Source organism: Sus scrofa, chromosome 5, assembly GCF_000003025.6.
Source record: "Sus scrofa isolate TJ Tabasco breed Duroc chromosome 5, Sscrofa11.1, whole genome shotgun sequence".
Taxonomy (NCBI): domain Eukaryota; kingdom Metazoa; phylum Chordata; class Mammalia; order Artiodactyla; family Suidae; genus Sus; species Sus scrofa.
Window position 1 is genome coordinate 79,737,648 of NC_010447.5, and position 24,939 is coordinate 79,762,586.

The following is a 24,939-nucleotide window of genomic DNA, read 5'->3' on the forward strand; positions in this document are numbered from 1 at the left end:
TATCTCTTTGAATTATAGTTTTGACCAGATATATACCAGAAATGGGATTGATAGATCGTATGGTAATTCCATTTTTAGTTTTCTGAGGAACCACATACTGTTTTCCATAGAGGCTGTACCAATTTACTTTCCCACTAATACTGTAGGAGAGTTCACTCTTTTCCACATCCTCTCCAGCATTTGTTATTTGTAGACTTTTAAATGGTGGCCATTCTGACTGGTGTGAAATAATACCTCAATGTAATTTTGATTTGCATTGCTCTAATAATTAGCAATATTAAGCATTTTTTTCATATACTTATTACACATTTATATTTCTTCTTTGGGGAAATATCCATTTAGGTCTTCTGCCCATTTTTCAGTTGGGTTGTTTGGATTTTTTTGCTGTTGAATTGTATGAGCTATTTGTATATTTTAGAGATTAGGAGTTCCCGTCGTGGCACAGTGGTAAATGAATATGAGTAGGAACCATGAGGTTGCAGGTTCGATCCTTGGCCTCCCTCAGTGGGTTAAGGATCCGGTGTTGCCATGAGCTGTGGTGTAGGTCACAGACGCGGCTCGGATCCCGCGTTGCTGTGACCCTGGAGTAGGCTGGTGGCTACAGCTCTGATTAGACCCCTAGCCTGGGAACCTCCATAAGCTGTGGGAGCAGCCCTAGAAAAAGCAAAAAAGACAAAAAAAAAAAAAAAAAAGAGAGAGAGTGAGAGAGAGATTAATCCTTTGTCAGTTGCATCATTTGCAAATATTTTCTCTCATTTGTATGTTGTCTTTCCATTTTGTTGATGGTTTCCTTTGCTATACAAAAGTTTGATCAGTTCCCATTTGTTTATTTTTGTTTTTATTTCTATTGCCTTGGGAAACTGACCTTGGGAAACATTGGTATGATTTACTTCAGAGAATTAAACTATTCCTTTTGAAAGGACATAATTTGAATAGGTGCTTTTGTTGCTGTAGCAAATGAATAAATATGCATGATGTATACCTTCATTTAAAAGTGTTTTTTTTTTAAATTATTACTTGTGTTTTGATTCCCTAGTGCTTTAATGGTTTCTGCTAATAGCATTTCAGAAGTTGAGCATAACAAAATATGAGATGCCTACTTATGAAGCGAATAGCTCATGATAGATGCTAATTGGATTTGGCACAATCTTGTGATTTCATATACCTTAATATTAAAGAGACAGTTTTCACAGGGCCCCAATTCAAGCTGATCTAGACCATGAGTGGAGTTAATGAGTTTTTATTAAGTGCCATATGTGAAACCACTTCTGCTGTTAGTGCTGAGGAGAGTTCCAAGGATGAAACAAGATATTTGCTGTTCATAGCAAATAATCTGTGAAGGATTCAAAGATTTACATATGAGAAAATTCATAGCAGTTATTAATAAGATTAAAAAAATATAAACAAACTAAATGTCCAATAATAGAGGAGTGGTTAAAGATTATGTTACCTGCTTTTCAAATTATATATAAAATATATATCATCATGTACAATCTGATTTTCCACAAACATTGAATGACATGGGGGAAATTCTCACTATATACATGAAAAAAATCAGGATATATTCAGTTTGATTTTATTGTGGATTGTCTTCCACCAGTCCCCACCCAGATATTAGTGGCCCCCAAAAAGAAGCCACTTGGGTTTACCAAATTTCTGGTAAATTAATGCAAAGAAACTGCAGCACTGGCAGGAAAGAGTAAATACTGCAGGAAGAAAGTGTATTCTCACAAAGGAAAAGCACCTTTGTCTTTACCCTCATGGTCACCATCTCAAGCCCCAGTGGCCAGCATCAGAGGTCAATGAGACCTTGGCTCACTGCTGCCCCTTGTGGAGCAAATAGGAACTGCAAGAAGTACAGCCACTCCTTACAGTCTGTGAAATTTGCAAGACAATTGTGAGCCTGTTGTTTTTTCATAGGGATGAGTGGCAGGGTACTTCAGAGGAAAAGGAGCAAGTTGGGGAAACCACTGGGAGAAGGAAAAATTGAGGGAGAATTTGGGTGTGAGGTCCACATGGCACAGCCCTGAAGACTTAGCCAGCGGTTTTCACTACCACATATTAGAGTCACCTGAGTGCCTAAAAATCTAACCGACCCAACTAACCATCATTTCAATGTTTGCAATGGGTAAAGATGCATTTTCAGAAATAGATTCAGTTTATCAAACTAAGTTCTCATCATACCTATCTCCTACCTTTCTCCAATCTTCAGTGACTCTCTTTTCCCCACTATATTAAATAGGCTTTTCTGCCCAGCCCTCGGGGTCTTTTGTAATTCTCCCTCCCTTATTTCACTTTGACACAAGCTTTTGCTGATGTAGGGGCTGGCCTCCTCATTCCGCATTTTATCACCTGAGCTCACTTCTCCATGGTTGACTCCCATCTATCACTGGACAAAGAATCACCTATTGAGAAAGAGGGAGCCCAAAGCAGGTAAGCCCACGGCCCAGTGAAGAAGAGGGATGCATCTTTGCATCTAAAAGGAGGGTAGTCATGGTAAAAGCATCCCTGAAATCTAAGCCAGCTGACGCTTTGAGCAAAGGTTTCCACACGAGCTGACCACGCCCATCACCTGGAAAGCTTTTCTAAAATACAGCCACCCGGGGACTTCCCCTTGTAACACAGCAGAAACTAATGTGACTAGTATCCATGAGGATGCCCGTTCGCTCCCTGGCCTCGCTCAGTGGGTTGGGCACTGCCGTGAGCTGTGGGATAGGTTGCAGACGTGGCTCGGATGGATCCCATGTGGTTGTGGCTGTGGCTGTGGCTGTGGCTGTGGCCAGCAGCTACAACCCCTAGCCTGGGAACTTTCATATGCCACCTGGTTCCACACCCAGAGATGCTGATTTGAATACTTTGAGGTGGGCCCAGGCCTCCCAGTGTTTTCAGTTTTCCAGGTGATTCTAAAGTGCAGCCAGGTTAAGAATTACTCCTTCAGAGCAGGGCTTTGATGTGCTCATAAATCACGGGAGTGGCGGGTGGGGAGGGGTTTTGTTGCAATGAAGATTCTGGTTCGGCCAGCCTGGGGCGGGGCTTGGCATTTTGCCGCCTTTCAAGTTCCCAGGTGATGCTGATGCTGCTGGTCTGCGGACTACGCCGGAGAGAAAGGTCAGAATTGTGACTGTGGAGGAGGACGCAAACAACATATTTTGGGTCCAAAAAGGTGAGGTAGAGCACGCTTGCTGTTATACTGGGTTTCTGCAGAATAGGCTGATGATGAAGGTAATCGGAAAGCTGGGTAAATATAATTCAAGTGTCCCCAGACCTCACCAATCTGTGAGCACTAATAAGGTCTCATGTTTACAGTACGTTTGTAGCGCGACTCGAATGTCTCCTGCTCGTCGCTATTTGCGAATCACAGAACTTCGCACGCCCTCTCTGCATCTCCCCAGAGGATTTCTAGGTGGTCCTGGGATCTCTCATTTTATTTCAGCAATAGTTTTCTCAGGCTCTTCAGCTAGGTATCTGCTAGTTCCTCTGGAAACTCAACATACCCCTTGGAGAGAGGTGTCCCCCGTGGCTGGTCCTGCCCTGGCAGCCCTGGTGTCCACTCCAGAGGTGCCGTCTCCAGGGGTCCCAAAGGTGCAGAACCCAGAGGGGTCAGAACAGGGCTCCCTTCGGAACCAGCGCCCTGCCGCTCCCCACAAGCCAGTTCCTCCTTCATTCCTCAGATGCCCTTGGTGCAGAGTCAGCCCTGCTTGCTTCCTGCCACATCAGCCAGAGAGTCTTCGGAAATGGCATTAGATGCTTACCTGCAGCCCCTCTCCAGACCCAATTGAGGCAAAGACGCAGACATCATATCTGTCTGGGTACAAGAGGAAGAATGTAAATTGGCTCCTAACTGAAAAATCCGCCTCCTGGAAGTGAGCTTCTCACCTGAGGAGGTATTGAGGTAGGAGCAAAATGGCCAGTACTGGTGAATGCAGTGGGGCAGTGGTTCTGACTTTCCCCGGTTTCTTGAGTGGGGAGCATCCTCCTTTCTGAATTTCTTTCCAGATGCATCCAGAAATTAAAGTGCAAACAAACGTGGAGATAAAGTTTTGCTCCCCATTCCTAGCCTGCTGCTCAGAGGTAAGCCCTGCAGTTTCTAAGTCTTTTCACTGCTGCCTCTGTCTCACTATACCATATGGTTCTACTCTGCTTCATGGTTTCTTGGTTTTAAGCAATGTCGGTGAATGACCAACGTGAAAAATGTGAAATTTAATATGATCTCCTTTTCTGATGCCCTCCTCCTGAGTTTGTTGGTTATATTTTTGAATGACTTACTTTGGTTACCTTTATAACTTACAAGTAATATACTTAAACTTGTTTTTTGATCCATATTCGAGAGATTGTCTTTACTTACTAATGTGTAAGGTAAAGGAATTGACCTGCCCTACATATTCCTCTTCTCTTTTCTTTCCAAGCCCAGTTAGCTGTGTTGTTAGTTTGTCAGTTTATCTCAACAGGAAGACAGAGTTTAGAAAGTTATGTTTAAATAACCATTGTTCATGAAGAAGCAGGGAAGGTTGATTTGGATGTGAAGAGTAGAAAATCTAATTTTATATCAATGGGGAATATCCCCAAAGTCAAAGTCAGATCCTTTCTTTCTTCATAAGCTTCATCAAGTATATCATGAATCATGATAATAGTTTGTTTTGCTTTTGGAAATAATACTCTTGAATGGTTTTGTCCCCCCTGGCATTTTAAAATTCTTTCTTTTTTGTTGATAAGGTAATTTTCCCCCTAATCACTAATATCTTCCAGCTGTGTAATACATTTTGAGGCCAGGAATGTACACTGGCTTCTTTCTAGGCTGCACATATGTATACTATCCTGGAAGTACTTTTTGTTTGATGTGCGTAGAGCTTGGATCATTGCCTTTCTTTGAGTTATTTTTCTTTTGACCACAGTAGATCCTTAACTTACTTTTTCATAAAAAGGAGATAGGTTTTTTTATGTCTAAAAATGCGTTTTTAGATGTCCGAGTTTCTGCTTGTATTATGCTCCCCTAATATCTGATTAATGTTTTGGTTAATTTTACAATAAAAATAATTTTCTTCCAGAACCTTGGAGGCATTTCTCTACTGCCCTCTAGAATTTAGTGTCAAATTTAGAATTCTTCAAAAGTAGAAGTCAAGAGTACTAAATTAAATTGCTGGTTTTGTTACGCAATGAAATTTAGTTGCTCATCACTCAATAATTCAGTAATGAAAGACAACTGTTGGGTGAAAGGACAGTAGCTTTGTTGAGGAAGCTGGCAATTTTGAGGAGCAGGTGGACTCATGTCTCAAAGAACCAACTCCCCACTCTTCAGGTTTTATTTGGAGATTACATAGGGAAAAGAGGAAAGGGTTACATGCTAGAGAGGGCTAAATTCCTATTTTCAGAGATTATTGTCTCAATCACACAACTACAAATAGTGGTCATGGGAGTTCCCCTTGTGCTGCAGGAGAAACGAAGCCAACTATTATCCATGAGGATGCAGGTTCAATCCCTGGCTTTACTCAGTGGGTCAGGGATCCATTGTTGCTGTGAGCTGTGGTGTAGGCCAGTAGCTATATCTCCCAATTTGACCTCTAGCCTGAGAACTTCCATATGTTGTGGGTGTGCCCCCCGAAAAAAAGGCAAATGGTGGTCATGTCTTGTTTGTGGTTGGAACATTATCTGAGTCATAAATCTCTGGTCAGCTAGTCCTTCTGGTTCCAACTTGTCTGGGGTCTATGTACTTGTGGGCAACATGCAGCTAACTTCTTCCCTCTGGTGGGGATTTCAGGCTGTGCAAAAAAGATATGGCTCAAAATATTACCTATAGCCCTTGAGGAACTAAAGGTCCTTGACTTTGTTTAATGGATAAACTATTAGTATTTTGTCTTGCTTGACTGTTTTCCTTTCTTTCTGCATTTTCTAACTTCCATGATTAAATTTATTCCTTGGATAAAGTTTTTCTATAGACAAGAGCCAGGCAGAGGACATGCGATGGGAGGTGCCTGTCCCAGGAAGGCCCCATAGGGTCTTGCCGGTTTGCAGTTTGAATTCCAGTTCTGTCACCTGCTGGTTCTGTAGCCATGGATAAATTCCTTGGTATTTTCATCTGTAAAATGGTAGTAATAGTAGTAAATGATCATCATTAGCAGTAGCAGAAGCAGCATCTCTTAGGACTATTGTGAGAATTGAATTTCCTAATATGTATAAAGTTAAAACAGCTGCTCACACACACTAAGCCCTGTAAACATGTTAGCTCTTTTTTGGAATCAATTTTATCATCATTATTACCTTTATATTTATCCTAGGTATTCATCTCATTATACTAAAGCTCTGTGGTCTTTAGCCCTCAGTGAACTTGGTACTTGGAAGACCTTTCCAAGTGTCTTCCTTTAGTTTTGGAAATTAAAAATTAAAAAAAATAATAATTTCATGGCTCCCATTTTCTCTCTTTCTGGGATAGTGTAGTCAGATGTGGGCCATTTTGGATTGAGATTATGTGTTTCTTATCTTTTTTGCTCAGATTTTCAATTTCGTTCTTTCTGTTCTATGTCCTGGGAGGTTTTCTCATTCATGTCTTCTAACCTAATTTATTTCCTGCTTAATTTCTATATTTCTGTATTTTTTAATCACAAATTATTTCTTGTTCTTTGCTCCTTTTTGGAGTTTTTAATGGACATAATATCTATCCATATCTCCTTTTTATTTAGATTTGTTCTGTGAGCTCCAATTTCAGCTGAATTATCTCAGTTCCTTCAAAATGTGATGACAATGGTCCTTTAGAGATGTTTCGTATCTTTTGAACATTCTATATTTTAATACTTCTCCATTTATGTTATGCCTTCTTCACATAATGTATTTTAAAAATACATTTCCAACTCCCTGAACCTAGGACATAGACTTTGGTCCTGTCAATCAAAATATATTTCTTTGAGAATTTTGATTCTAAATTTGGTTATACAAAGAAACCGGTAGGACTCCTGGCATCTGTTTCACATGGAGGGGAGGCAGAAGCAAAATTTCTCTGAGATCTGTAGCAGCAGGGATCACAGCAGATCCTTTACTAGACTAGTTGCAGTATGGCTCTGGGAGATATTCCTGGAAACTTGTGGTTGATTCCTCCTATCCTTTTAAGATTGTCTAAGAAGCCAAATACCCAATAACATACTTTCCTGATGATGACTCTTGAGCTGGACTTAACCTGAAATTCCAGATTTTTCCCAAGCTGCCCACATAACCTTGCTACAATGGACATCCAATGAATCCCCCATTCTGGTACTCATTCCCTTGTATAGTCCTCTTTCTTTTGAATGTGGGCAGGCTGAGCATATGAACTTTCTTATAGCGAGTAGAATATGGTAGATGTGATGGGATGTCATATCTAAGATGATGTAAATAAAAGACTGAGGCTTGCAACTTGGACACTCATTCTTTTTATATCACTCTTCGGTCATTCACCCCAGGGAAAGCCACCTGCCATGTCATAAGGCAGCCCTACAGAGAGGCCTTGTTTTGAGAGACCAAGACCTGCCAGAAACCATGTGAGTAAGCTGGGATTTCCCTCACTCTAAACTGAGTTTTCAAATGAGACCATAGCCCTAGGCAACAGCTTGACTGCAACCTCATGAGAGACCTTGAACCACTGAGATAAACTATCTGATTTCTGGCTCACAGAATAAGATAGTAAATATTTAGTGTTTCTCAGCTACTACATTTTGGGGTAGTTTGTTATGCAGTAATAGCTCACTAATACATATATGTCAAATTTAACTTGTCTGAAATCAAGCCCTGTATCCAACATGCTCCTTCTCTCATAGTCTTCCCCATGACTACCTTATCCTTTCCATTGCTGGGGCCAAAAAGTTGGAGTTATCCTTGACTTCTTGTTTTCTCTTATAACTAATAGCCAAACCATCCACAAATCCTGTCAAATCTATCCTAAAAACATTTCTAAAATCTGACCATTTCTCATCACCTTCACTACTAACACCCTGGACTGCTCTTGTTCCTGAAAACTCACTGAAATGGTAAAGGTGGTAAACTCAACTGGGTGGTATGTCATCTTTAACCAGCAGGTACCCCAGTGTATTGTAATTTTTATTTCTTGTCATCCCCACTACATGATAACGCCTTAATTTTTCTACTTGTCTTTACTACTATTATTACCAGAAGCTTTTATTCCTGGTGTCATGAAATTTTACAATTATATGTCTCTTGGTGTGGGCATTTTTGATTCACTGTGTTGACTCCCTCCTTTACTTCTGGAAAAATTTCCGCAATTTTTTGATAACTTCCTACTCACTGTTGCACCTCCCTGGAATTCCTGTTGGTTAGAAATTGCACCTCCTGGATATATTAACCACCTCTCTCATCTTTCTTCTTTTGTATCTTTGTAATTTTTAAAAAAATCTCCTTTCTGTGATGTTTCTTCATCTCCGTATCCTTCAATTAAATTTATTTTATTTTTTTTCTTGCAAAATTTCCCATTTTTATTTTTATTTATTTTTTTATTTTTTTAATTTTCCCACTGTACAGCAAGGGGGTCAGGTTATCCTTACATGTATACATTACAATTACAGTTTTTTCCCCCACCCTTTCTTCTGTTGCAGCATGAGTATCTAGACATAGTTCTCAATGCTATTCAGCAGGATCTCCTTGTAAATCTATTCTAAGTTGTGTCTGATAAGCCCAAGCTCCCGATCCCTCCCACTCCCTCCCCCTCCCTTCAGGCAGCCACAAGTCTCTTCTCCAAGTCCATGATTTTCTTTTCTGAGATGTTCATTTGTGCTGGATATTAGATTCCAGTTATAAGTGATATCATATGGTATTTGTCTTTGTCTTTCTGGCTCATTTCACTCAGTATGAGATTCTCTAGTTCCATCCATGTTGCTGCAAATGGCATTATGTCATTCTTTTTTATGGCTGAGTAGTATTCCATTGTGTATATATACCACATCTTCCGAATCCAATCATCTGTTGATGGACATTTGGATTGTTTCCATGTCCTGGCTATTGTGAATAGTGCTGCAATGAACATGCGGGTGCTTGTGTCTCTTTTAAGTAGAGCTTTGTCCGGATAGATGCCCAAGAGTGGGATTGCAGGGTCATATGGAAGTTATATGTATAGATTTCTAAGGTATCTCCAAACTGTTCTCCATAGTGGCTGTACCAGTTTACATTCCCACCAATGGTGCAGGAGGGTTCCCTTTTCTCCACAGCCCCTCCAGCACTTGTTATTTGTGGATTTATTAATGATGGCCATTGTGACTGGTGTGAGGTGGTATCTCATGGTAGTTTTGATTTGCATTTCTCTTATAATCAGCGATGTTGAGCATTTTTCATGTGTTTGTTGGCCATCTGTATATCTTCTTTGGAGAAATGTCTCTTCAGGTCTTCTGCCCATTTTTCCATTGATTGATTGGCTTTTTTGCTGTTGGGTTGTATAAGTTGTTTATATATTCTAGAGATTAAGCCCTTGTCAGTTGCATCATTTGAAACTATTTTCTCCCATTCTGTAAGTTGTCTTTTTGTTTTCTTTTGGGTTTCCTTTGCTGTGCAAAAGCTTTTCAGTTTGATGAGGTCCCATGGGTTTATTTTTGCTCTAATTTCTATTGCTTTGGGAGACTGACCTGAGAAAATATTCATGATGTTGATGTCAGAGAGTGTTTTGCCTGTGTTTTCTTCTAGGAGTTTGATGGTGTCCTGTCGTATATTTAAGTCTTTCAGCTATTTGGAGTTTATTTTTGTGCATGGTGTGAGGGTGTGTTCTAGTTTCATTGCTTTGCATGCAGCTGTCCAGGTTTCCCAGCAATGCTTCCTGAATAGACTTTCCTTTTCCCATTTTATGTTCTTGCCTCCCTTGTCAAAGATTAATTGACCATAGGTGTCAGGGTTTATTTCCGGATTCTCTATTCTGTTCCATTGGTCTGTCTGTCTGTTTTGGTACCAATACCACACTGTTTTGATGACCGTGGCTTTGTAGTATTTTTTGAAGTCTGGGAGAGTTATGCCTCCTGCTTGATTTTTGTTTCTCAGGATTGCTTTGGCGATTCTGGGTCTTTTGTGGTTCCATATAAATGTTTGGATTGTTTGTTCTAGTTCTGTGAACAATGTCATGGGTAATTTGATAGGGATTGCATTGAATCTGTAGATTGCTTTGGGTAGTATGGCCATTTTTACAATATTGATTTTCCCAATCCAGGAGCATGGAATGTCTTTCCATTTCTTTACATCTTCTTTGATTTCTTTGATTAAAGTTTTATAGTTCTTGGCATATAGGTCCTTTACCTCCTTGGTCAGGTGTATTCCGAGGTATTTGATTTTGTGAGGTACTATTTTAAAAGGTATCGTATTTTTGTATTCCTTTTCTAATGTTTCATTGCTGGTATACAGAAATGCAACTGACTTCTGAATGTTAATCTTATATCCTGCCACTTTGCTGAATTTATTAATCAGTTCAAGTAGTTTTGGGGTTGAGTCCTTAGGGTTTTCTATGTATAGTATCATGTCATCTGCATACATGACAGTTTGATCTCTTCTCTTCCTATATGGATGCCTTTTATTTCTTTTGTTTGTCGAATTGCTGTGGCTAGGACTTCCAAAACTATGTTGAAGAGCAGTGGTGAGAGTGGGCATCCCTGTCTTGTTCCAGATTTGAGTGAGAAGGCTTTCAGTTTTTCCCCATTGAGGATTATATTTGCTGTGGGTTTCTCATAAATGGCTTTGATTATATTCAGGAATGTTCCCTCTATACCCACTTTGGCGAGGGTCTTGATCATGAATGGATGTTGAACTTTGTCAAATGCTTTTTCTGCGTCTATTGAGATGATCATATGATTTTTGACTTTTTTTTTGTTAATGTGGTGTATGATGCTGATTGATTTGCGTATGTTGAACCATCCTTGTGAACCTGGGATGAACCCAACCTGGTCATGGTATATAATTTTTTTGGTATGTTGTTGGATTCGGTTGGCTAAGATTTTGTTGAGAATTTTTGCATCTATATTCATCAATGATATTGGGCGATAGTTTTCTTTTTTGGTGGTATCTCTGTCTGGTTTTGGAATGAGGGTGATGGTGGCCTCATAGAATGTCTTTGGGAGTATTCCTTCTTCTTCAACCTTTTGAAAGAGTTTAAGGAGGATGGGCACCAATTCCTCTTTATATGTTTGATAAAATTCACCTGTGAAGCCATCTGGTCCTGGACTTTTATTTGTAGGGAGTGATTTTATGACCTCTTCAATTTCATTTCTAGTGATCGGTCTGTTCAGTTGGTCTGTTTCTGCTTGATTCAGTTTTGGCAGGCTGTAAGATTCTAGAAAATTGTCCATTTCTTCCAGATTGTCAAACTTGTTGCCATACAGTTGTTCATAGTATTCTCTTATGGTTTTTTGTATTTCTGCTGTATCCATTGTGATTTCTCCTTTTTCATTTATAATTTTGGTGATTTGGGTTCTTTCTCTCCTCTTTTTAGTGAGTCTGGCCAGGGGTTTGTCAATTTTGTTCACCTTTCAAAGAACCAGCTCTTGGTTTTATTAATTTTCTCTATTGTTTTTTGAGTCTCTATTTTATTGATTTCTTCTTTGATCTTTATAATTTCCTTCCTTCTGCTGACTTTAGGACTTTTTTGTTCTTCTTTTTCTAATTCGTTTAGGTGGAGGGTTAAGTTGTCAATTTGGGATCTTTCTTCTTTGTTGAGAAAGGCCTGGATTGCTATAAATTTCCCTCTGAGCACTGCTTTCGCAGCATCCCATAGATTTTGAGAGGTTGTGTCTTCATTATCATTTGTTTCAAGGTAGTTTTTAATTTCCTTCTTGATTTCCTCATTGACCCATTGGTTTTTTAGTAGCATGTTGTTTAGTCTCCATGTAGTAGGTTTTTTCTCTTTCCTTTTCCCATGGTTGGTTTCTAGTTTCATGGCATTGTGGTCATGAAGTAATTGTGGTCATGAGATAATTTCTACGCTCCTAAATTTATTGAGATTCGCTTTGTGTCCCAATATGTGGTCGATTCTTGAGAATGTTCCATGAGCATTTGAGAAGAATGTGTATTCTGCTTTTTTTGGATGTAGTGTCCTGAAGATATCAATTAAGTCTAACTTTTCTATTGTTTCCTTTAGGATCTCTGTTGCTTTATTGGTTTTCTGTCTAGAGGATCTGTCCATTGATGTGAGGGGGGTATTTAGGTCTCCTACTATGATTGTATTCTCATCAATATCTCCCTTTATGTCTGTTAATATTTGTTGTATGTATCTGGGTGCTCCTATATTTGGGGCATATATGTTGATGATAGTAACATCCTCTCCTTGGATGGATCCCTTAATCATTAAATAGTGTCCTTCTTTGTCTTTCTTTATGTCTTTTGTTTTAAAGTCTATTTTGTCTGATATGAGGGTTGCGACTCCTGCTTTTCTGTCATGTCTGTTGGCGTGAAATACTTTTCCCCACCCTTTCACTTTCAATCTATATGTATCTTTTGTCCTAAGGTGAGTTTCTTGTAGGCAGCATATTGAAGGTTTTTGCCTTTTTATCCACTCAGCCACTCTGTGTCTTTTGATTGGAGCATTCAGTCCATTTACATTTAAGGTGATAATTGATAGATGACTATTTATTGCCATTTGAACCTCGTGTTCCAGTTGATTCTATGGTTCTCCATTCTTCCTTTTTTTTTTTTTTTTTTTGGTTGGATGGTCTCCTGTTATTATCTGCTTGAGTGGATTTTTTTTTTCATTTTTTGCAAATGCAATATTTGGTTTTGGCTTGTGGTTGCCCTGTTTTTTAAGTATGCTAACCCCTTCCCATAACTGTGTGTTTTAGCCTGATGGTCCTGTAAGTTCAAACACTTCATTACTATATTAAAATTAAGAAGAGAGACATACAAACAAACAAAAAGGGTTATTTACTTCCTAACATCCCTTGCCCACATTTTATGGTTTTGATGACTCTTTTTTATTTTTTTCTTTTTAATTTTATTTTGTTTGAAGCATGTTCATGATTAAATCTGTATGCTGGCTTATTTGAGTGACTGCTCTCTGATTGCGGTTTCCTCAGTCCTAGTTCTTCCTCTTCTTCTTCTTTTTTTTTTTTTTTCTTCCCTTTCCTTCCTTTCTTTTTGGTTTAGAGAAGCCCTTTCAATATTTCCTTTAACCTGGGTTTTGTGTTGCTGTATTCTTTAAGTTTTTGTTTGTTGGGAAAAATTTTTATTTCCCCTTCTATTTTAAATGATATTCTTGCTGGATAGAGTATTCTAGGTTGCATATTTTTTCCTTTTAGCACTTTAAATATCTCTTGCCATTCCCTCCTGGCCTGTAGTGTTTCTGTAGAGAAATCAGCTGATATTCTTATGGGGGTTCCCTTGTAGGTAACATTCTGTTTTTCTCTTGCTGCCTTTAGGATCCTCTCTTTATCACTAACTTTTGCCATTTTTATTATGATGTGTCTTGGTGTGGGTCTGTTTGGGTTCAGTTTGTTTGGGGCCCTCTGTGCTTCTTGTATCTTGAATCCAGTATTCTTTAGATTTGGGAAGTTTCCAGCGATAATTTCTTCAAATATATTTTCCATCCCCTTATCTTTTTCTACTCCTTCTGGAATTCCTATTATGCGTAGATTGGCCCGCTTTATATTATCCCATAGGTCTCTTATATTGCTTTCCAGTTTTTTGATTCGGTTTTCTGTCTGTTGACCGGATTGAGTGATTTCCATTATTCTATCTTCCATATCACTGATTCGTTCTTCTGCATTATTCATTCTGGTTTTTACTGCCCCTAGTTCAGTTTGCATCTCTGCAAATGAATGTTCTAGTTTTTCTTGGCTCCTCCTTATATTTTCTAGTTCCTTTCTGAGGGTATCTGCATTACTGTTCATATCTTCTCTTAATTCCTTCAGTATTTTCACTATTTCTCTTTTGAACTCCAGGTCTGTCTGACTGCAGAGATCTGTTTCATTGTTGACTGTTTTAGGTGAGTTCTCCTGTTGGTTTGACTGGGGGTGGTTTCTCAGCTTCTTCATCTTGCTTGTTGTTTTCTTTCTCCTGAGGGAGTTGTACTCTCCGTGATCGGGCAGTGTTTGCCTTGTCACTGCCGTGGAATATTTCCTGAGGGCTGGCGTTGTTGGTCAATCTTTTTTGAGGCAGTGCGGCTTTTCTGGAGTGTTGATGGGGCTAGCAGTGTTTCTTTGAAGCAAAGGAGGACTTCCTGAGGGCAGACAGGACTGGGAGGTCCACACCACGATGGTAGCAGATTTCACTTGGTCATGCAGAGCTTGCTCTGGTGTTTTTAGGCTGTGGGGTTCTTGCAGGGGGTTGGCAGTGTTGAGCAGCTGCTCCTCAGGAGTGCAGCACCCCCTGGGGGCTGGAGCAGCTATCTGGGTCACTGAGAACCTAAGAGGCTCTTCCCTAGGGCAGCCCAACTCAGAAGGACAGCCTGAGGATGTAGGCGGATCTTTTCACAATCTGGCCGAGCTTGTTGCAGCTTTTCTGGGCTGCAGGGGCTCTTCCAGGGGGCTGGTGGTGCTGAGCAGTTATTTCACGGGAGTGGGGCACCTCCTGGGGGCTTGGGCGGGTAGCAGGGCCATTGGAGACCCAAGAGGCTCCTCCCCAGGGCAGCCTGACTCAGAAAAACCATCTGAGATCTTTTCCCGACTCGGCCAGGCTTGTTGCAGCTTTTCTGGGCTGCAGGGGGTCCTGCCTGGAGCTGGCAGTCCTATGCAACTGGTCCACTAGAGCATCCCCTGGGGGTTTGGGCGGGTAGCAGGGCCATTGGAAACCCAAGAGGCTCCTCCCGGGGCAACCCAACTCAGAAAAATCATCCGAGAATTAGGCTGATTATTCACAGCCTGGCTAAGCTTGTTCTAGCTTTTCTGGGCTGCAGGCCTTTTCTCGGGGGCTGGTGGTGTTTGGTGCTGCTCTGTGGAAGTGTAGCCCCTCCAAAGGGCAAGCAGGCCTGTGCAGGGACAGCCCCTGTGGTGGTAGGCTTCAGGCAATTGTTGAGGCCAGCCCTCCTGGATGGCAGGCAGCCCCAGGTCTGGTGAGAGCATAGGGGGTGGCGGGGGTGGGGGGAGGGGATGCACTGGGAAGCACAGCTTTCAGCTAGCTAGCGGGCCTGTAAGCTTGCTGTGGCGTGGGGGATATTCTATGGGGACCCACCCCTTCTTCTCTCCCCTCCCCAGCACTGGCGCAGACCAGGCTCTTCTCCCAGGTTCCCTCTGATGCGGCTTTCCACTTCCCCGCCCCTAGAGTATTGTTCCCTTCCTCTGCGACAGCTTTGTTTTCTAGTCTCCCAGGCAGTCTCTGCCCTGTCAAATGGTTTCTAGACCTCCCAAGCAGTTTCCGCTCTGCCCCGTCCCCCCAGACCGGGGACTAACCTCTGGAGCTGAGGTCTCGGTGCCCAGCCCCCACCCAGGCGTCCCCCGGCCCCCTCTCGGGGACTAACCTCTGGAGCCGAGGATTCGGTGCCCAGCCCCCACCCAGGCGTTTCAATTTTTGGTGACTGTGCCTGTAGTTCAGATGGTCCGTTGGGTTCTTGATCGGCTTTTCCGTACTCCAACTTACTGCTACACTCTTCTCTGCATCTGGAGATTCCTCTGGTTTGTTTGATCTTTCGCCCGGTAGGTGACTTTCCAGGGTGCGGGATCCCTTTCTCCTCCGCAGTTCCCTTTCGGGAGCGGCCGTCCTGCTCGGGTTCACCTTCTCTCACTCTCCTCTTTTCTCCCATTCTGCCCACAAATGTCACGAACTTCTTGCCGTTATTGGAGTTTAGGTTCCTCTGCCAGCGATTTGTTGCTGTTCTGTGCGAGTCATTTATTCTGTAGATGTGCTTTTTTTGTTGTGTTTGTGGGAGAGGGCGAGCGTGTCCCCCTACTCCTCCGCCATCTTGTCCTCTCCCCAATTAAATTTATTTTAGCTTTCCTATTTTTAATTTCCACAAGTTCTGTTTATTCACTATGTGTCCCTTGTTCTTGGCATTTCTTATGATATGAATACAATATCCTTTCTTACCTCTTAGAAGATACCAGCTCTACGTGGTGGGTTTTGTTTGCTTTAATCTTAATCTATTTCCTCAGGACTTAATTTTTTTCTCTTTGCTTTGTGTTCTTTTGCTTTGGATGGCTTTCCCAAATATTTGGAGCTTCCTTACTATATGCTCTGTTAAAAGATAGACTGATGCCTATTAAAAATTTTGAAGAGTTTATTTAAGCAAAAGCACATTTGAAGCAGCACCAAACAGGAAGTGGTTAGGAATACTCTTACCCTCAGGAGCCAGGGGAAAGACTCACAGTGCAAAAGCAAAGAAAGGAAATTATTTGATCAGCTATAGTTTAAAGCCTAGTTAGCTGCTTGTAATTGGTTGTCCTTAGAGTGTTGATTTCATAACCTTGAAGCACTTAGAGGCTTAGATTTTGGTGACTCTAATGTCATGTGGCTTATGTAAGCAAACACCAGTCTAACAGCCTCCTTGTTTAATTAACTTAACTGCTTATAGTCAAGACCAAGCATGGGTTTCATTTGTTGGCTAATGGATTTCCTTTTAGAAAAATTAGGACAATTGGCCATTTCTATGGAGGATATTTCTTTGGGATCCTGAATAGTATGTGTGTTGCAAGAGGCTTCTTTTCACATTGGGAGATAAGGATAATAGCCAATCATAGAATGGCAAACATCAGTACTAAAGTATTATTTTCTAAACATGATTTCCTTGAAAGATATTGAGCTATACCCTTATTATATTGTACTATTATTATGCTATAATCTGACCAACTTGAGGGCAAAGACTGATATTCATCTTGATATTCTTCAATGTGCCAATAAATGCATGTGGAATGAATGAATGTATAAGCTAAGCATGGTAGCCCAGAATCTCAAATAACACTACCCCAGTAACTGCTGACTCATGGGTACCTGCTTAGGCCCGTAGATATCCACCCTTGGTGAGACAACTCAGATCTAATGTGCTGGAGATCAGGATCTGCATGTGCCCAGCGCCCAGCAGGAGGGCCATCATCTCTGCTGTTTTGTGTTGCTGCTTATGCTTAGCGATGAAACTCAGTTCATTCTTGAGTCCTTTTTGTCAGAACTAAACATGGAAACAATGGCTTCCAACTGCAGTTGGCCTTTGAACAACATGTGTTTGAATTGCATGGGTCCTCTCGTACATGGATTTTTTTCAATAAATATTCAGTCAACCTTTTTGCATTTCTGGGTTTTACATCAGCAAGTTTAACCAACTATGGATGGAAATTTCCATTCCAGTTGCTTGAATTCACTAATGCAAATATAGATGTGCAGAGGGCAATGGACTATGCCATTTTATTTTCAGGACTTGAGCATCCATATATTTTGGTATCTGTAGGGGCTCCTAGAACCAATTTCCTGTGGATACCAAGGGATGACTGTATATAGTGATCCCAAGCCACGTCTTATGTGTATTTGATTTGGATATTTTTCCCTCTTGTATTTTCAACATTAAAGTGCCCTTAGCACTAAGTCAGCCCTGTTGTTTTGCCATTTCACTAACCTGAAGAGTCACTTATCTGAAAATGTGCCCTCTTGAGACCAGTGGTGAACATTATATTCTTTTCCATCTAGGAAAAGGAACATTTAACCTATTCTCTTTTCCATCTTTAAGTCAATTTGTGTCATGTTTTCCCCAACACCAAGATAATGAACATTTTTAACATTTTTAAATAAGCTTTCTTAATACTTTTTGGAAGTATAAATAGACAAGGCCTTTCCCATTGAAGCATTTATTATTCACTTGCATCATACCAAGTACAGTAATGGATAAGGAGAAAAAACTATTCCCTTCAGGATTTTACAATCTAGTAGAGGAAAAACACACAAATATAACTAATATAAAGTTATCAAATATTGTAGTAGCACTATACCTCAGAAACAGTATTTAAGGGAAGAAGAATAAACCAGTGATCTCTTTGTGAGCCTGGCTGAGTATGCACAGAGCTTCTAAATGACTTTCAGATTCATAAGCAAATGTTTAAATCCATAAAATTACCTTGTGCTTTACTTTTATCACTTCCAATTCAAATTTGTAAATTAACAAATGAAAATCTGAAGTGACAGGCAGGTGTGAAAGAGAACCCAAAGAAACAGCTGCTTTGAGGAATAATATTGAAAATATATAAAAGCTGTTAATAAATAAAAAGAAGCCCATATGTGTATTTTAAAAACCCAACACTTCTTTCCTGGCTTCTTTACAATTCCTCAGTGTAAATAGCTTCAAAAAAAATTTAACCAAATCTGCCCAGATTTCCAAAGACCCTCAAGAAAGCATAAAGGATAAGACATGAGTTAATGTGAAAGATTAAGTTAACGGCAAAACAATGCTTGTTAAAAAGGAAAGTGGAGCAAGCGCGAAAGACAGAACGAAGGCTCATGAACACAGCTGGGGGTGAACTAAGGTGGGAAGGTGGGTTTAACACACAAGAGAGGCTTGTAAAACTCCTCAGAGGCCCCCTTGGATTCTCAGAGTTCCTTGGGAGATGAAGAGGTTAAGAAGGTTCCAGGCCACCTTACTCCCCTTCTCCCATCACCAACAAGGACCAAAGCAGCTCTAAGTGTGTCTCTTTTTAAGATTGTTACCAAGTCCAAGCTGATACTGCTCACTGCATGACAGGCCAGTAAATAAAGGGACAAATTGTTGGGGCAAGGAATACTGACTTTATTCAGAAATCCAGCAGACTTACTTCACTTAGTATGAGAATCTCTAGTTGCAGTCATATCGTTGCAAATGGCATTATTTCATTCCATTTTATGGCTGAGTAGTATTCCATTGGATATATGTACCACATCTTACTTTTTTAATTTATTTTTTATTAGGGTATAGTTGATTTACAGCATTGAGTCAATTTCTACTGCACAGCATAGGGACCCAGTCATACATATATACACATTCTTTTTCTCATATTATCTTTCATTATGATCTATTCCAAGAGACAAAATATAGTTCCCTGTGCTATGCAGTAGAACCTCATTGTTTATCCATTCTAAATGTAACAGTTTGCTTCTACCAACCCCAAACTACCCATGCATCCCACTTCTTCCCCCCTCTGCCTTGGCAACCACGTCTGTTCTCTATATCCATGAGTCTATTTCTGTTTTTTAGATAGGTTCATATGTGCCATATTTTAGATTCTACATATAAGTGATATCATATGGTATTTGTCTTCCTCTTTTCAACTTATTTTACTTGGCATGAGAATTTCTAGTTGCATCCATGTTGCTGCAAATGGCATTATTTAGTTCTTTTTTATGGCTGAGTATTATTTCATTGTATGTATGTACCACATCTTAATCCATTCATTTGTTGATGGACATTTAGGTTGTTTCCATGTCTTGGCTATTGTGAATAGTGCTGCAGTGAATATAGGGGTGCAGTTCCCTGTGCTATACAGTAGGATCTCATTGCTTATCTATTCCAAATGTAATAGCATGTATCTACTAACCCCAAACTCCCAGTTCATCCCAATTCTTCTCCCTTCCTCCTTTGGCAACCATGAGTCTGTTCCTTACGCCTGTGAGTCTGTTTCTGTGTTGTAGACATGTTCATTTATGCCATGTTTTAGATTCCATATGTAAGTGATATCATATGGTATTTGTCTTTCTCTTTCTGTGGGATAGAACATTATGGAAGAAAATATGAGAAAAAGAGGATCTGTTACTAACTCCAGGTGGAAAGTATCAGAATTGAACTGAAATGCAGGGCACCAATCTGGCATCAGAGAATTAGTCAGTGTGGAGAAAAAACCCACACATTTGGCAACTAAAAAAGAATTGTAATATCTGGTGAACAGGTTTTCTTTTAGCTGTATTTAAAATTCAGGGTCCATTTTTTTAATATATAATATTATTAGCATTTTCCTTTTTTATCAAAAGTTTTCATCATAAATAAGATTTTTAACAGTTTCATAGTATTCCACTTTTCATGTATTCCATAATCACTCTCCTGTTCTGCTTTTAGGATATTTCTCATTTTTGTTATAAATAACATTAATGAACATTCTGTAATGTAAAAATTTGTGCATTATTTCATTATGTCCTTAAGATAAATGTCTAGAAATAGAATTACTGAATTAAATAATACTACTAGTGAAAAAAAAAGAAAATAGGAGAAAAAGAATGTATATATATGTATGACTGGGTCACTTTGCTGTACAGCAGAAATTGACACAACATTGTAAATCAACTATACCCTAAACAAAGAGAAAAGGCCAGCATACCAAGAAGATGGTGGACTAGTGTCTCAAAGAACTATCTTACCCAAGTTAGAATTCAATCTTCTTTTATACTAAAAGGGGAGAGGGTGTGGTTGGTTGGTGCAAACTTCTTGGTGCCACAGTTTTTTGTTCTTACAGCTGTCACATAGATAGGTTCCTATAAACCTCTAATAGGACAAATGTTATTCTCTGTTCTGCAACTTTTTATCTCTATATGAAAGAAAAAGTATTATACCTTTGAAGGTCAGAGCCTTGATAATGGGCTATCCTGTACATTTCATATTCTTTTTTTTTTTTTGGTCTTTTATCTTTTTAGGGTCTCACCCATGGCATGTGGAGGTTCCCAGGCTAGGGGTCCAATCGGAGCTGTTGCTGCCAGCCTATGCCAGGGCCACAGCAATGCTAGATCCTTAACCTACTGAGCGAGGCCAGGGATTGAACCCTCAACCTCATGGTTCCTGGTCGGATTCATTTCTGCTGTGCCACGATGGGAACTCCCAACATTCTTAACTTGTAGCAAAAGCAATAGGATCCAAATGTTAAAGTAAAAGAAACATATCCAATATGGAGTCAGATTTGTTCTTCCCTATTACAAGATGGGTCTTCTGCATAAGATTTAATTTGAACCCAATGTTTGGAAGTTCATGCAAAGTTTAAATGAAGGTTACTACATTGGCACAGGGAGTCATTTGGTAATGCGGAAGTTGCATCTGGCCAGCAACCTGAATAAAGACCAAATCACAAAAGCAAACACTATAATGCAAGAAAAGGGACAGACCCCAGAAGTCCTGGCCAGTACTTAATAAAATAAGTAGAACAAGCAGATCCCAACAGTGTCTAAGGCTCCACAGGAGAGGCCAGGATGAATGGAAATCATTAAAGATCAATGTTCTGACCTGAAGGGCAACATCGATTCAGTCATTGGGAGGAAACAATATAGAAATCCATATAAGAACACAGCTCAAAGAAAGATAGCTGCTAGTCAAGGTTTTAAACATCAGGATTAAAGACAGGCTCTATTAAGGATTTAAGAAGAAAGGAAACAGAGAGGAATAAAACAAAACAAATTTGGAGTTACCCCTAAAAACATTAGAGAATAGAAAAGGAAGGCTATGAGGAAAATTTGCACAAAACTAAGAGAAATGAGGCTGTCAGTATTCATGCAAGGTTGGCTGGGTTAACCTTTACCCTGACCTTTAGCAGAGACCAGGTTGACCTTTTTTTAGAAAACCAAAAGGGCATTTGTAAGAGGTGCTGAAACAGATCCCACAGCTGTGAGAATTTTCATGAGGGGCTCTGCAGATTTGAATTGGATGAAGGCTCGTCTGAAAGAGAAGTGGCCTAGTACCTTCCCAGGAGGCATGGTTAATGAATGAATGTTAATGTCTATCAATCAGACCAAAAAAATATGAGACGCACAAGACAAAAACTTGACTCTTAAAAAAAAGTCAGATTTCTGGGTTAATCCAGACACCTGGTCTCCATAGCATTCATAGAGGAGCCCAGCAGGTATTTTTAAATGAATAAATCAATGTGGCAGTTGCTGTTCTGGACACTAGGTATATGGTGGTAATAGCATAGATGTGGTCTACAGAATTTGAGGTCCAGTAGATTGAGGTACAGAATGAGGAGACATCAAGACGTTAAAGTTTACTGCAGCAGCTATGTGAATAAAAAGCAAGCCGTAGTAGCAATTAAAGATGTACATAGTAGATAGTGAAAAATATAAACGTATCACTTATAAGTTAAAAAGACGGAATCCTCTGGATAAAGAAAAGCCACTAACAGAATTAAGAGCAAAATCTAACAATCTGCTATTAAAGAGATACACTTAAAATTGAAATCATATATAAAGTAAAAGAGGTTAAGCTATGTACTTTACTATCCTACGAAATGTAACAAGGCCCTACAGGAAAAATACCATAATTCTTCCTGACATGTCATCAAGGTTGATAAACAGAGAGTTTATACAACAAGGAAATTCAGACATTTAATTATCCGTTGGGCAAATGCACACTTTTCTTAGCAATGTAAGAAAAATAAATAAATTAAGCCATCTTCTAAGCACCATTACTCATGGTTTCAACTAACAAAAATAAATTAAAGTGACAAAATCCAATGCTGGCAATCAGGAGAGATATGTATTCATATTACAGTGCCTAGTGGCACTGTAAATGGGTTTTATCTTTCTAGCAACAATAAGGAAATATTGCAACAAGAGCTATAAAATTGTTCATAGCATTTGTTCTGATAACTTTGATAAGTCTCAAGGAAATACAAGCCATGGGGTATATAGACTTTGCTATATAGCTTTTGAAATGACAAGGAGACATTTGCATAGGACCATGAGGGAGTAACACAGTCCAGAATTACTCTCCTATGATTAAAAAAAAAAAACCCTGCTGAAATGGACAAAATATAGGAAACAACTATTTTTGGATGTTGGACAACAGGCAGAAATGAACTGTGATCCTTGAGAAAAGGGAACAACTGAGGTAAGGTCTCCCATTGTCAAGGCTTTCTGTCTGGAGGTAACTCCTTGACTGTAGCCCACAGAGAAAAACCCCAGACTCAGTCCACCAGTCTCTCTGAGTTGGAGAGAAAGATTGGAATTCTGCAAGGCCAAGGTGGCTTCAGAAAGTTGGCTAGAGGTCCTCTTGAGTTTTTGACTGAACACCAATGAGTGCATGTCTACAGTAAAATACTCAAAGCCCAGACTAAAACAACTTCCACTGAAAGACAATTGCTGGGAAGATCTAATGAAAAATAATTCTCAGAGGTTACACAGTGCCAGGAATTACTCGAGTTGCCTCCAGCCAGAGTGAAAGATCTTATTGCATATCTGAGGCACAAAGCAGGAGCCTCAGAAAGGTCACACCTTATAAATGGAATTAATTAGCTCCATAATAAAGGCTACTCAAGACCTACCTGGTATGAGCTTAAAACAGACCACTGAAGGATCAGTCTAATCCAAAAGTAATACAAATGCCTATCAGAAACTTTCCAACATCCTATAAAGGAATATTAAAATAATCCAGAACTCAACAACATAAAATTTAAAATATCCAGCCTGGGAGTTCCCATTGTGTCTCAGCAGTTAATGAACCCAAATAGCATCCATGAGGATGCGGGTTATTCAATCCCTGGCCTCGCTCAGTGGGTTGAGGATCCTGTGTTGCTGTGAGCTGTGGTGTAGGTTGCAGACACAGCTTGGATCCTGCATTGCTGTGGGCTCTGGTGCAGCATATGGGAACCTCCATATGCTGAGGGTGCGGCCCTAAAAAAAAAAAAAAAAAAAAAAAAAAATCCAGCATGCCAAAACAATCTTGAGGAAAAAACAAAACTGGAGGTATCATACTTCCTAGTTTGAAACTATGCTATAAAGCTACAGTAGTCAAAACTGTGGTACTGGAATAAAAACAGATACATAGATCACTTGAATAGAATAGAGAGCCCGGAAATGAACCCATACCTTTTTTTTTTTATCTCTTTATTTAGGTGTGCACATGTGGCATATGGAAGTTTCCAGGCTAGGGGTCAAATCAGAGGTACAGCTGTGGGCCTACACCACAGCCACAGCAACTCAGAACCCAAGCTTCGTCTGTGACTTACACCACAGCTCACAGCAACACCAGATCCTTAACCCACTGAGTGAGGCTAGGGATCGAACCTGCATCCTCATGGATACTAGTTGAGTTCATTATTGCTGAGCCACAACGGGAACTCCTGAACCCACACTTTTATGGAAGGAGACAAGAATATACAATGGAAAAAAGACAGCCTCTTTGATAAATGGTGTTAGGAAAACTGGACAGCTGCATGCAAAAGAAACTGGACACCATGCACAGAAGCAAATTCAAAGTGGATTAAAATCTTGAATGTAAGACCTTGAACTGTAAAACTTCTAGAAGAAAACATAGGCAGTATGTTCTTTGATGTCAGTCTTAGTAATTTTTTTTAATATATGTCTCCTCAGCCAAGGAAATGAGAGCAAAAATAAACACATGAGACTACATCAAGTTAAAAAGCTTTTGCACAGCAAAGGAAACAACCAACAAAATGAAAAAGCCACCTACTAAATGGAAGATATTTGCTAATAGTATATCTGAAAAGGGGTTAATAGCCAAAATATACAAAGAACTCATACAACACAATATTAAAAAAAAAAAACCTGATTTAAAAAGGGCAGAGGATCTTAATAAACATATTTCCAAAGAAGACATACATGTGGCCAACAGCCACATGAAAATATGCTCAATTCATTAACCATCAAGGAACACAAATCAGGAGTTCCTGTCATCATGCAGTGGTTAACAAATCTGACTAGGAACCATGAGGTTGTGGGTTTGATCCCTGGCCTTGCTAAGCAGGTTAGGGATCTGGCATTGCCATGAGCTGTGTCACAGACGTGGCTCGGATACCATGTTGCTGTGGCTGTGGTATAGGCCAGTGGCTACAGCTCCGATTAAACCCCTAGCCTGGGAACCTCCATATGCCGCAGAAGCGGCCCTAGAAAAGGCAAAAAAAAGACAAAAAAAAAAAAACCACAAATCAAAGCTGCAATGAATTATCACAATTGTCAGAATGGCTATTATAAAAAAAAAATAGTAAATGTTGGCCAGGGTGTGGAGAGAAGGGTACCCTTGTGCACTGTTGGTGGGAATGTAAATTGGTGCAGCCACTATGGAAAACAGTACAGAGGGGCCTCAAAAAATTAAAAATAGAACTACAATATGATCCAGCAATTCTG

General features: G+C 39.9%; 1 long non-coding RNA gene across 1 annotated transcript in view; it reads left to right on the forward strand.

Moving 5' to 3' along the window:
- LOC110260779 overlaps nt 796-24,939 on the forward strand; it is a 68,163-nt gene continuing 44,019 nt past the window's right edge. The window contains exons 1-3 of the long non-coding RNA XR_002344188.1: nt 796-3,163; nt 3,672-3,892; nt 3,997-4,071. This is a non-coding gene — a long non-coding RNA (uncharacterized LOC110260779). The remainder of the gene's footprint in view (nt 3,164-3,671; nt 3,893-3,996; nt 4,072-24,939) is intronic.